Here is a 14,668-nt window from a genome sequence, read left to right on the forward strand (position 1 = left end):
CGCAACGTCTGGTTTTTCAAAAAATCCAAGATGGCGGAAAATTTCGGTAGGCGAACTTTGGTACTCCAAGAGGATTTTTTGTAGAGGACACTTGTCCGCACATGTGTGCAAAATTTCATGTCAATCGGAGTTACGGTGCGATGGGGCTTGAAAATCCTGGCGCTAGGTGGTGCTAGCAAGCAACTTTTTCATGGCCGAATGCCAAACCACTACCATATCACTATCTTAATGTAAATATCGAAATTTTCTGTAATTTCTGCGCACACACCAATTTTTTATTTTTTTATTTTATTGCGACCTCCAAAACGCGAGTTACTTTCGCGTAAGAATAAGAAGAAGAAACATTCCAATAACAATAGGGCTTTGGCAGCCAGACGTCGTCGGCGCTCGGGCCCAAATAGTAGTCATAATAAAATAATAGCAGAAAGCAGCCATCCTCAATTAGCCAAATCCAGCCTGCAAAGCAAAGTGTACGGCCCGTGCAGACCCAGTGATACTATGCAATAACCTGCCATAAGTTGAATTAAAGAGTTCGGGAAAGTTTGAATATTCACAGATCAGAACTTCCAGGATCAATAAATCTAAAGTGAAACATTTTTCGAACACATATGATGGCTCTGTCCCACTGTAATATCATTATCAACATCAATATCAGCTACAACGACCAAAACCCAGATTTTTTCCAAAAATAAGCCATCCTCCGAGCTGGACGGAGAACATTGATCTCTACACCCAGTCGGCAGCCTGGTGAGTGCGCAGGGACCATCTGCAAATTGCAAGACAAGAGCAAGAGGCTGCAAGCAAAAACCATTAACTCCACTGTTATACAATCTTTTTTTCCTCTTGTGCACCACTTGCTGTAGTGCTGTTGTTTTTGTTGTTGATCAAACTGGTCATATGTTGTTGATCAAAATATGTGACCAGCCACGGAAAAACCAGGAACAAGTCGGCCTCGGGGCATTTTGAGTTATTCACAGATTCTGAAAGTGTAGTTTCTAAGCTTTCCAATGATGTCTAACACATCTGATAATATTTGACGAAGTTGTGGCCATTGAAATGTATGCTTCTCTGAAAACCGTTCACTTAGAAAACTGGCCTGAAAGATTTACAAATCTCACCTCACCTGGCCAGAAAGGAAACACAATGGTGCTCATTTGCTTCTTATTCAGATAAGCCCTCCCCCCTACAGATGTCACTCAGTGATATCTGGTATCTGTTAGCCTGCAGGCACCGTCTAAGTAGCTAGTGCTAATGATTTAGCAACTAGCCTATTATCCTCAGGTAGGCTAGTTGCTAAACTATTAGCATCACAGTCAATTCAAGCAATGCCAACAGGCCTGTTGGCACCTTACTTTTAAATCAGATGCCCACATTACGAGCCAAAAACCTCCCATTACAGCTTAGTTTCGATGTGCATATACTTTTAAAATGACAGTACTGAGCTAGCTTAGCTAGCTAAGCAAAGTAGATGACTTGGATGTTAACGGAAACTCACCCAATAAGAAACTGAAAAGTATTCCTGAAAAGTATTCCTGCAGACTTTGTTGGCTCCGATGAAATAAGAGGCCCGGGCAGACTTTCTTTTCGTCTGCGGCTTTTTGGTGGATGCAGTCATCTCCGACGTAACTACTGTATGTCCGTTTGCTCTCTTTCGGCACCTAAATAATCCATCCGTATGCTGTACATAAGCTCTTGAGAAAGTTTGTCGCTACATGAATGTCTTCCAAAGAGAGAGTTCTCCTTTCTTCTTCCGTAGCATTTGCAGTCAAAGTTTTCCTCCATTTCGCTGTCTTTACCCCGTTGAAATGTAACCGTAGATATAGCGTCTGATATTTTCCGCTCCAACTCCTCCGCTGCAAGGGACACGGGCGATGAATAGGTAACCATGTGTTTCACTTCTAATGTGCAGCTGATTTGCCGAAAAAATAACAACAGCGCGTGAGTGGCCAACGGTGATCAGTATGGAAATGAACTGCATCGCCGTACACGGCCCTGCAGAGACACAGACAACGCAGATTTTTTCAGAAACTACAAAAACAAAATGTATACTTTTAAAGCAACCAATACTGTTATCTGATACATGGAGTGGCTTCTTCATGATCTCAACATGCATATTCTGCAAAAAAACGAAAATCACTAATTTTGAAAAGATAAGGAAGCTTATTTCGTCTTTTACGCAAATTCGTCCCATCCGACTTGTTGCTGGTTTTGCCGTGGTGGGTCACATATTCTCCAGGGGCATTCAAATAAATAAATCGTTGATATTGGACTTATTAAGTGTGCATTTTTCATGTCCCTCAACACAGGCTATGACTACTATATCTGCTACTACAACCAACTACCACTGGTAGTACTAATCATTACAATAATAATACTTCTAATAATAGCAGCAACAATAATAACATTTGCACATAAAACAATGTTTACTGTGGAGGGACACACAGTGTCAAAAATAAATAAGTAGCATGTAAACAGTTAATCGAGGAAATGTCTTAAATGGGCCCTATTATGAAAAATCGACTTTTCCATGGTTTTCAAACCTAAAATTGGTCACTGGAAACTTTGTCAATCCCCACAGTATCGGAAAAGAGCACCATCTCCCTTTTTCTCTTTCTCCATTTGAAAGAAATGCTCTGAATAAACAAATGGTGTGCAGAATGTGCACTAAATGATGTCAGCTTTTTCTGTTCCTTATATGGGTTATCTAGGCTCATTAGAACCCGCTCCAGCTGTGTGGTCCCGCCCACATAATCCCTGTTAGCTGTCAGTGTGATTTACATACAAACCAGTAACCTGAAAATCGTCTTTTTCGCCTCAAATGGCAGGGCTCTTAGGTATCTGTCCATGAGAAGGATTTCTATGATTGTGGCTGAGCTGTTTCTCCCGGGATCTAGCCACCTTTTTGTTACCCGCATCAACTCATGCATCTGTGAGCATGGGGTGGTTCCTGTTTGAAATGTCCAACCATGGCACCGTTGAGTCAAACTAAACTTTGTGAGTCCATGGTGGCTCAGAATCTCTTCCTTTTACTTGTCATAATCCTGCCCAGTGCTAGATTCTACATCTCGAAATGCTTTAAGATCCTCCCCTAAGAGAAAAGGAGCTACAAGTCCTACCCATTGGGTCTTTGGCCAACCTTCTCGAGCAGCTGTGGCTTCGAATGCATGGAGGTAATCCTCTACATCATCAGTCACTCCCAATTTAGGAATGAAATGACTTGCCTTGGGTGATGACCTTATTTGTCGAAGTTCCTGCTCTTTGAGTTGGTTTGCCCTTACTTGTTGTTGGAGCAAAGCCGTATTCACTTCCTGCTGATCCTTCTGGCCCTCTGCTAGCAACTGCAACAGGTGCTCCATTTGGGAATCAGCTGTGTGAAGTCCTGAGAAAAGTTCCACTAAGTCATCGATGTCTTCACTTCTGCTCATTTGCACTTATGCCCCACTGGCTGCATTCTCCACCACATGTGGTATAATGAGAGGTTTTAACCATTAAGAGGGGTGTAGGGCAGTGCGTCACAACAGGACAGAGCAGGCAAAACGTGCGGTCAAACTCCAAATCAGGTTTATTAACTAACTCAAGGTCTTTCAGGAAGCAAATTAAACGTTCATCAAAAGCAAACTGTAGGCTTTACCAAGTTGCTCCATACGTCCAAAGTCCTTTCCAGTGGTAAGTGCAAACTCAAAAGCCCTCAAACGCCGAAGTCCGGCTAGTCCACCATCGCTGAAATCAAACAAATGTCGCTCAGCAAAGTCCAGACTCTTCTCTGTTCTGGCGCCTTAGTGGTGGAACGAACTCCCGACCAATGGACAGCAGAGTCACTTGCCATCATCCTGCTCAAGACTCACCTGTTCAGACTTCACCTTGACTCTGCATAGCATGACCCACTAACAACACCGCCAACAAACAAACAAACCCTTACCTAGCACTTTGATCATAGCACTGTTGGTTTTAATGTATGTTTGCTGAACAGCTACTACTTTACTCAGACGAGGACCTAACACTTGTTTCTATTTTTTAGCTCTTACTTTATCGGCAATGATATGTTGTGGTTTCTTTGTTTCTTTCTTTTGACAAATGTACTTATTGTAAGTCGCTTTGGACAAAAGCGTCTGCTAAATGACCTAAATGTAAATATAAGTCCATTTGTGCCATGTGCAACGCTCCAGGACAGGAGCGGGTGTAGCGTGTGGCAGATTCCCCTGATGGTGGTTCCCCTCTCACTCTCCTGAGTTTGGTGTGGCACATTCTGGTTTGTAGTGGTTTTCTTTGATTTGAGTTGTGTCCCACTATTTGCTTTGGTCTGTCCGCTAAGCCAAGCCGTAGCCCTTGTCCTGCAATTTTGTTTATTCTTTTACCCCAACTTACCGCGTCTTATTATGGTGACACCCAGGCCGTGTTGACATCTTTGTGTTCTTTTAAACTTAGTATATTTTTTTAATCAATAAATTTGGTTGTACTTGGAAGTCTGTCTCTCGTCCTCTTTAAACTTATCAGTGTAACGAATGTGTGCTTTTCTATAAGAGTGGTAATTGTATTTCCTGGGGTGCTATTCCCTGCCACCTGTCAGTTCACGATCAGGCCTTTTTCATTGTTGACCATCTGGAATGGGAGGCCAGAGAGGAGATCAAGTATCGCCCCCATCTGGAAAGAGAGGACCCAGCCAAGGTTTTGTCTATCTTTGACACATCGGTATGTCAAGCGGAGTTATTTTGTCCTGTCTCCATGTCTGTCTTGACATTTCCTGTTTTATTTTGGAACGTAACTCTCGTTTCACTTGCCCTTCCTCATGTGCCCCCAGTCTGATGTCATCCCCGATTCCTGATTGTCTCCACCTGTCGCCCATTACCCTCATGTGTTAAATAGTCTGCGTCTCCCTTTGTCCTGTGCCCGTGTGTCTTTTGTGTCGAGAGCCACCAGCTACCAAGTCTAGTCATAGTCTGAGTTATCCACAGTTGTCTGCCTCATTAGAGGGTTTTTTGTTGGCCTTTTGCCTTTGTATTTTCATAGCCTGTTTAAGTTAGTTGTCCTTATACCTAGTTGTAGTTTTTCCCTCCCCGGAGGCATTTTCTGTTTAGAACTGTTTTTGTTTTTCCCCCTTTAGAGCGTAGGGTTTTCTGTTGTAAATTTTCATAGCCATCCCTCCTTTTGAGGCGCCTTCTGTTTTGATCTCCTTTGCGGCCTGAATAAAGCCTTTTTTGAAAACTCTGCATCCGAGTCCTATCCCTGAGTCCTGGGCGTGATAATCTTGACTGAGCTTTATGGCTGTGTATGGTCATACGTAACCCTACAGCAAACTTTCTTTTCCAGGAAGCAGCAGGAAGGAGAGACATTGCTAGAGTTTTCCTTGGATCTGAAAGCCCTCATTGAGCGTGTCAAGCAGTCAGCACCTGATGACCTGCCTAATACAGAACTTCTCCTTTGCAATCCGTTCATGGAGCACGTGGTTGATGGTGCCCTTTGCAGGGAATTGAAGCAGTTGGTTTGCCGCTGCCCTACTTCTTCTCTGCTTGATGTACGTGGAGAGGCCATAAGATGGGAGAGGGAGGAGTCCCCAAGGGCTGTTAGAGAACGTAGCCACTCTCTTCCTTCGGCCTACGGCCTACAGTACGGAGTACAGGGTAGTTCTCACCCTGCTTCTCTTGTCTCGCCCCAGGACTCAGAGTTGAGTGAGGTGAAGGGACTCTCGAAGCGTCAACAGGAACAGCTTGACCAGCTTATCCAGACCATGGCTTCCTTTTCCACCTCAGCTTCTTCGCAACAGGTTTTTGATTTGCTGGAGGTGTCAACAGCCAGGCCACTATGCCAGTGAGTGTGACGGGGCGCAGGTTCCCCCTCGTCCCGTGCTGGCTCTGCCACTGGCCGGTCTTCTAACGTGGCTGGGTTTTCACGCTCCACATTCCAGCCGGAAAACTGAAGCCCGCTGAGCTGGGGAGCCAAAGCTCAGATGGAGAGGTTGGAGGCTCACAACCAGATTGAATAATGGTACCCTGTCAACATATTGATGTTTTAATGGGTGGGGTCACTATATTCCATGCTTGTTGGACAGTGGGTCCATGGTGTCCACGATCCCTGAGAGCTTCTTTGTAGAACATTTCGCACCATGGGGCCAAGAGCGCCTTCGATCTTGTAATTGGCTGCAGCTGCGGGCAGCCAACGGTCTTCGTATTCCATACATCGGCTATTTAGAGCTGGCTGTGACATTGTGTGGGAAGGTGGTCCCTGGTTGTGGCATCTTGGTGGTGAGAGACCCTCCTGATGCGGCATCTGCTGCCCCTGGGATCTTGGGGAGCAACATCATCCGTCAATGTTATCGGGAACTCTTTGCAGTGTATGGTCCTGCTCTCCCTCAGTGGTTCAAGGTCCAGGTCCAGTCCTTGAAGCCCTGCAACGGTGCCATTGAGTTGCTTCAGAACATCAGAGGAACATCACTGGTTCCGCCATGGTTCGAGGCAGACGGGCAGTGCGCATATCCTGCGGAGTAATGGTACTTGTGGCAACCACTTGTCCGGAGCAGCTGGCTGGTCAGTCCAGCCTGCCAGCAGGGCTGCTCGCTTCCCCTTGTCTTGTCCGGGTTACCTGTGGTACAGCTTACGTCCCAGTGGTCACGTGGGGACGACGGACGTCCTCCTCTACCCGGGTACTGGTCTTGGCACTTTAAGTAGTGCCCAGGTCGTCAGCCTACTGGCCAGTGTAGCCAATGGGAAGCCCACTACAGCCTCAGTTTCTTCCAAGGCAGCTGCTGGTGTGACACCGGACGGGGTAGAAGCCGTGGACCTGTCTGCTTTAGGGGAGCAAGAGCAGATGGAGGTGCAGGCTCTGCTGCAGAAATATCATGACGTTTTCTCCACCCATGATGGTGATTTGGGTTGTACCAACCGTATCTCTCATCAAATCCGCTTGCTCGATAACGCTCCAGTGAGACAGCGGTACCGACGGATTCCTCCCTCCGAGTATGAGTAGGTGAAGGCTCACATTGATTAGTTGCTTGAAGCCAAGGTGATCCAGGACAGCAATAGCCCCTTTGCTTCCCCAATTGTCCTCGTCCGTAAAAAGGATGGTAGTCTCCGTATGTGTGTTGACTACCGTCTGCTTAATAGCAAGACACAGAAGCATGCATTCCCTCTACCTTACATTGAGGAAAGCCTTGATGCTCTTGCTGGAGCTTGCTGGTTCACCACCCTGGACTTAGCAAGTGGGTACAACCAGGTCCCTGTTGTGGAGCAGGACAAGCCCAAGACGGCCTTTTGCACACCCTTTGGTCTCTTTGAATGGAACCACATGCCATTAGGCTTTTGCAACGCCCCAAGCACCTTTCAAAGACTGATGCAAAGGATGTTTGGGGATCAACAGTGCCAATCCCTGCTCTTGTATTTAGATGACATTATTGTATTCTCTTCTTCAGTCTCACAACACCTGCGATTGGAGGTGGTTGTTAGTCGACTGCAGAGAGAAGGCTTGAAGCTCAAACTTGAAAAGTGTGCCTTTTTCCAGAAGGAGGTCCGTTATCTGGGGCACATCATCTCCAGTCAAGGAGTTTCCACTGATCCTGCCAAGATTGAGGCAGTGGCAAAATTGCAGCGTCCCCGCCAAGTGCCAGAGCTGTGCTCGTTCTTGAGGTTCGCCAACTATTACAGTCGGTTTGTTGAGGGGTTGGCTAAGCTGGCGAGCCCCCTGCATAAGCTGGTGGCCGAACTTGCAGGTACCCGATCCAAGCGAGGCTCTGGGCGGGATCTGAGCTCTTCTATAAGAGTCATTATAATTGTAAGCAGCTATTGCTATCATCCTCTTTAACCAGCTTTGAATTGAGCTTATTTGAACTGGGTGGCTCTCATACAGTGTTGTGTGCTGTAGTCTATCGGCTTCCCAAGTACAATAAGTACTTTTTAAATGACTTTTCTGTTTTCCTGGCTGAAATCATGCCCAAATATGACCGTGTTCTTATTGTTGGGGAATTTAATGTTCATGTGTGTTGTCCTGATAACCCAATGGCAAAGGGCTTTTTAAACCTCATTGATTCTTTTAATCTTGTGCAATCTGTGTCTGGACCCACACAAGAACACAGTCACACACTCGACCTTGTCCTATCATATGGTTTGCCCGTTTCTAACCTAGAGATATGTGACGTAGTGTTTTCTGACCATATGCCTGTATTATTTGAGGTTTCTCTTGCCTGTAACACTGTTAAACCTTGCGCTGCTGCTCGGTGCTGTCGTGTCATTAACCCTTCCACTGCTGTTCAGTTCTTGGCTGCTTTCAATCAGAACTCCATCATTCCTGAGTCTGTGTGCAGTACAGAGGAGCTTGGCTCATGGTTTCACGCCACCTGTTCCTGTGTCTAAACTGTTTTAGACACTAGCTCCATTAAAATCCAGGCAGCCTAAAACTAAATCTGAGCCCTGGCTGAATGACACAACCCATGCTGTCAGACGTGAGTGCCAGTAGAGCTGAGCGCAAGTGGAAGAAGGACAAACTGCAGGTGTCTTTTCAAATGTTAAGGGAGTGCTGGCGTCATTATCAGAAAACTGAAAGATGCTAAAAGAAAACATTTCTCAGATATTATCCTGTCAAACTGTCACAAGCCTCGTGTTTTGTTCAACAACATTGATACAGTTCTTAATGCCCCGCAGACTGTCTGTATGGAGGCTGTGTGAAAACTTCCTTCACTTTTTTATTGATAAGGTGACTTCTATTAGGGCTCTAATCCCACCTTTTGCTCATGACCCTTCAATCTCTGTCTCCTGCTTGGCTGTCTTTGACCAGTTTGAGCCTGTGTCTCTTTCCCTTTTGCAGGAGACTGTTGGTCATTTGAAGCCCTCAGGCTCTCCAAACGATGCTGTCCCTCCTCGACTATTTAAAGAGGTTTTCCCGACTGTAGGACCATTTGCTATTACAGTTATTAATAGCAGACTGTCCTCAGGTGTCATCCCTGAAAATTTTAAACATGCAGTAGTACAACCTCTGATTAAAAAACCTGCTCTTGATCCTGCAGTTCTTGCTAATTTCAGGCCTATTTCCAAACTGCCTTTTCTCTCAAAAATCCTGGAGAAGATTGTGCACAGTCAATTAACGGCCTTTCTTGAAGAAAACAATATTCTAGAAGTTTTCCAATCCGGTTTTAACAATGCACAGCACCAAATTAGCCCTTTTAAGAGTTTTTAATTATATCTTTTTAGCTACTGACTCTGGTGACTGTGTTATCCTTGTGCTTTTAGATTTGACTGCTGCATTTGACACAGTGGATCATGAAATATTAATCTCACGTTTGAAGCAGTGGGTAGGCATCAGGGGCATAGCACTGGAGTGGTTCAGGTCGTACTTGGCTGATTGAACGTTCTGTGTCAGCCTTGGGATATCTGTATCCTCCTTTGCTCCTCTCCTGTGTGGGGTCCCACAGGGCTCAGTTCTTGGCCCTCTCCTCTTCTCTCTCTCTTTGCTCCCACTGGGTTCCATACTTAGGAAGCACAGAATTTCATTCCACTTTTATGCTGACGACAGTCAGATTTATGTGCCTCTTAAAAAGAAGGATGAACACTCTGTCGGAGAACTTTTTGAATTTCAATGACAAAAAGACGGAAGTAATGGTTTTTGGTGGCACCACTGGGACTCCCCCTGTAGACCTGGGCTCCTTGGCCCAGTATATCAAACCTGTATGTGGGGGTTAGTGGGGTTAGTGGGTCCTCCATCGCCCGTCTCCAGATGGTACAGAATGCAGCTGTACGTCTCTTAACTGTGTTGGGGTTGTAGCAGGGGCAGATTTGGTTATCAACAGTTAACTATCAATATCAATGTGATTATCGGTATTAATAATTATATTTAATCTATCATCATGATATAATCATGAATAAACGGGGCACCACCCTGGGATCAGGGAAAAGATAACCTAAAACTGTATTCAGTCTCAATATGGAGGTTTTATACTCACATGCCAATCATCGTGATCATTGGCATAGGAGTACAAAACCAATCGAACAATTAAAAAGGCGTGAAATTCAAGCACTAGCCTTCACAACCTGCTGTTATCCAGTGACATATACACAACAAGCACAAGAGACCGCTAGTTATAATATAATAAGATTTATTAAAATCAGTAATAATGATCACAATCAATAACACTGCAATTAACAAAGCCTTATTACCTAACTACCTAACACACAAAGGGAGAGACACACGTGGAGTGTGTGTGTGCGTATGTGTGTGCGTGCGTGCGTGTGCGTGCATGTGCGTGTGTGTGCGTGCGTGCGTGTCGCGAGAGAGAGAGAGAGAGAGAGAGAGAGGTGGCTATGGGCGGCCACCAGATGGAGCTATTCCTCGCAGCGTTCAGGGGCGGAGCCACTGAGGTTCGATGGGGTAGCGAGAGAGAGAGAGAGAGGTGGAGCTATTCCTCGCAGCGTTCAGGGGCGGAGCCACTGAGGTCTGACGGAGTAGCGAGAGAGAGAGAGAGAGAGAGAGAGAGAGATAGCCGTATGTAGCCACCAGATGTAGCTATGTCCCTAGCGGCTGCCGGGAACAGCTGGCTTAGGACACGTGTGTGTGTGTGTGTGTGTGTGTTAGCGGGTCACAAACAAAGAGAGAGAAAATGCGCGAGCGATATCCGGAGGGACAGAAAGCCGTGCTGCTATCACACGGGCTCGCGTGAATGAACTGGAATTTATTCCGCGAGACCGGTCTTTTAACTGATAGCAGAGGCTTTCTGAGCTCGCGAATATGGCGGAGGTTAGTCGAAAACACTGTTACAGAAATCAACCCAGCTGTGTGGGTACCCAATCAACATTCACATACAGCAGCACATGAACAAACGGACTCGGCGATCCGCGATCAGAACTTAAAACACATTAACAAGAATTACAAGCATGTCCTACACTATCGAATCTCTGCTTCTGCCCAGACAAATAGCCTCTTACTTTTGTCGATGTGAGATGCGTCGATGTGAGGTTTCCGTCCCGTGCGTTGATGGCGTTTCTTTACGCCGGCAGCGGACGGTAGTTTGTGGGGCGCTGGTTCAGCGCCGGATCCAATTAGTTGAAGAAAACAGTTAGTATTTCTTCCTTCTGCAGGAACAATCGCGTGGCTTGGCGATTTAGTCAGCTGATTTCAGACAAAGACGGGTCGAGTTATCCGTTCTGCTGGCAGCTGGGACGAAGAAAGTTTCTTCTTACCGCGGGGAACGGGAGTGTCGCGCTGTCGCGGTGGTCTCCTCGGGATCCAAAATGATAAACAAAAGAAAAATAAAACGAGTAGAGAAAAAGAGGGATAAACAGTCTGTTGCTCGTCCAGCGAGTTTGGGGAAAAGACTGCGGCCTAGGACAAAGGAAAAACGCTGCAGACGTTATATTCACCTCCTGGTGTAACGTGAGTTACTTTGGAGAGAGAAAGTTTTTCTGATGGCCGCGGGATTTATAGCTTACGGCTGGACCGGGGGACCCCCTGGAGTCCCATGCAGTTCGCAGCCAATGGCGCGCCAGCGGTGTGACGTCAGATCCCGTGACCAGGTGGAGGTGACACTAAAATGGTGGTTGTAGTTTTTTTATCTCCTTTGTCCCATTGTCCTGGCCGCATGTGTAGGCTTCTGTAGGCCGCATTGTGTAGTCCTTCTAGTGAGGTCCCAACAACTGGCACACGTAAACATGAGCACATTTCCCCCCTTTTAGCCTCACTCCACTGGTTGCCTATTCAGTTTAGGATCCATTTTAAAATTCTTTTATTTGCTTTTAAATCCCTGAATGGTCTTGCCCCGCCCTACCTATCTGAGCTTCTACAGCCTTATACACCCACCCGCTCTCCCAGGATAGATAATCATCTGCTCCTGAGTGTGCCTAAAACTAAACTGAAGCTCAGAGGGGACCGTGCCTTTGCTGTGTCGGCTCCCAAATTATGGAACGATCTGCCTCTGCACATTAAACAGGCCTCTTCTGTCTGTTTTCAAATCACTTCTTAAAACCCATCTCTTCTCCGTGGCCTTTGATACCCAGTAAGATGTCAACTTTATTTATTTGCTTGATTTAAAATGTTTCTTATTCTTGACTGTTTTTATCGCATGGGTATTATTTTTACTTAGGTTTTTTGATTTATTGTTGTATATGTAATTTTTGTGCCTCATGTGAGTCTTTTTATCTATGATGTCATATGTATTCTTCTGTACAGCACTTTGGTCAACATTGGTTGTTTTAAAGTGCTTAACAAATAAAGTTGGATTGGATTGGATTGGATTCATGGACACCCCACTGTGTACAAGGTTTTGAGGCCTTAAAGCAGGGGTGTCAAACCTACGGCCCGCGGGTCGGATCAGGCCCGCAAACGCATTTAATCGACCCGCGAGATGATTTCCAAAGTATAAAAATAGCTGCAATTTTTCAATAAAAGAAACTGCTGTTCTAAATGTGTTCACTGGATGTCGCAATAGCAAATCTGTTATGCAAGCAAACGGTTTATACTGGGGCCGATCAAGTAGGCCTATACCTGACACGGAGCTGCCTAATTCGTCCTCTACCGCGCTTTCATTGCCCCAAAATGTCTCTGTCAAAAAGAGAAAAGTAGACACAGAGTGCAGAGTTTTCCAAGAAAAATGGTCATCATCCTATTTATTCACGGAAGTGAATGGGAAACCCGTGTGTTTGGTGTGTTCACAGCAGGTTTCAGTGCTGAAAGAATTCAAACTGCGACGCCACTATGAGACTCTTCATGCTGAAAACTAAAAGAACTTGCAAGGACAACAGAGAATAGAGAAGGTGAATGAATTGTTGGCGGGTCTGAAGAAACAGCAGTCTGTGTTTACTCGTAGCCGAGAAATAAGTGATGTTGCAGTGAAAGCCAGCTACATTATTGCTAATGAAATTGCACTGGCTTCAAAACCATTTAGTGAGGGTGAATTTGTGAAGACATGTATGCTGAAGGCAGCAGAGATTGTGTGCCCTGAAAAGCGTCAGGCTTTTGCAAATATTAGCCTGACAAGAAACACAGTTGCAGACAGGATTTCTGATATTTCAGAGGATTTGGACAGCCAATTGAAACGCAAAGTAAAGTCATTTATTGCGTTTTCAGTTGCAATTGATGAAAGCACGGACATTACAGATGTTGCACAACTGGCCATATTCATCCGCGGAGTTGATGACACTTTGACCGTCACCGAGGAGTTCGTGGAGTTGGTGCCAATGACGGACACCACAACAGCAGCTGATATTTTCACCACCCTCGTCGGAGCACTGGACAGGGTCGGAGTGGACTGGTCCCGCGCTGTCAGCCTGGCTACAGATGGTGCACCTTCAATGACTGGGAAAAAAGCAGGTGTTGGCACAAAATTCAGGGAGAAGGTGCGACTGCAAATGGAGGACGTGATTTTTGGACTTTTCATTGTATTTTGCATCAGGAGGCATTGTGTTGCAAATCATTGAAGATGGATAACGTCATGGAGGTGGTCGTCCGAACCGTGAATTTCATCCGATCCAGAGGCCTGAATCACCGCCAGTTTGACAGCCTTTTCAGAGAGAAAGACCACAACTATGGCCTGCCATACCACACCGAGGTAAGATGGTTAAGCCGAGGTGCTGTGCTGAGGCGCTTCTTTGATTTACGTGAGGAAATAGTTCATGGAAAAAAAGGGCAAGCCAGTGTTAGCATTAGTATGCACGACCTTGCATTTATGGTGGATGTTACAGAGCATCTGAATAACTTGAACAAAATGCTGCAAGGGCGCACCAAAGTTGTCACGCAGTACTATGACAGCATATGTGCGTTCAAGTTGAAGCTGTCATTGTGTGAGACACAACTCGCGGGTGGTGATGCCGCTCACTTTCCTTGTCTTTAAGATGTGTGCGCGACCCAACGTGCCGCAGACATGAAGCGGTTCAAAGAGAAAATAACGGGACTAGTGCGGGAGTTTGAGCGACGCTTTCAGATTTTTGGTGAACTGGAGAAAGACTTCAGAATTTTTTGCTCGCCATTCACTGTATATGCCTCTGATTTGCCCGTCAATATCCAACTAGAAATAATAGATTTGCAATGTGACTCAGATTTGAATGGCAAATTTGCCACAGCTGGCTTGGACACATTTTACCAGCATCTCTTGCCAGGTTACCCCAACTTGACAGCCCTTGCCGCAAAAGTGTTGTGCATGTTTGTAACCATATATCTTTGTGAGCAAGTTTTCTCAGTAATGAGCATCAATAAAACCAAGCTGCGCTTAAGGCTCACGCACAAGCACTTGAATGACATCCTGTCAGACTGGGGCAGATAATAGGACTCAGATGCAGGTTGGCAACGGTAATGACAGGCTTTATTTTCTGAACAGTATCTCAGAAGACAGAGTGACCAAACAACAGGCTATTAAACTCTAAATGTCCAAAGGACAATACAACAAGATCAGAACACAACAAGAACAAAAAACACTCCCGCAGGAGGAAAAAGTAAAACCTACTCTGATCTAGAAAGAATATGTTCTATGAAATCTTATCAAACAAAAAAATCACTCAAGGAGGATAAGCGCACAGGCTATAGAATTAACTACTCTCTCTATGCTGAAAATCTACAAACAAAAAACGCTCCAACGGATGAAAAGCAAACGCTATGAAATTAAACTGATTAGAACAAACAAAAGACTGACTCAAAAATTAACAACTCAAAATCGCTCTTCTTAAGAGGAATACTTTACAGAAAACAAAACTTGACAATACTT

This window comes from Eutrigla gurnardus (assembly GCF_963514095.1).
Source record: "Eutrigla gurnardus genome assembly, chromosome: 20".
Classification (NCBI taxonomy): domain Eukaryota; kingdom Metazoa; phylum Chordata; class Actinopteri; order Perciformes; family Triglidae; genus Eutrigla; species Eutrigla gurnardus.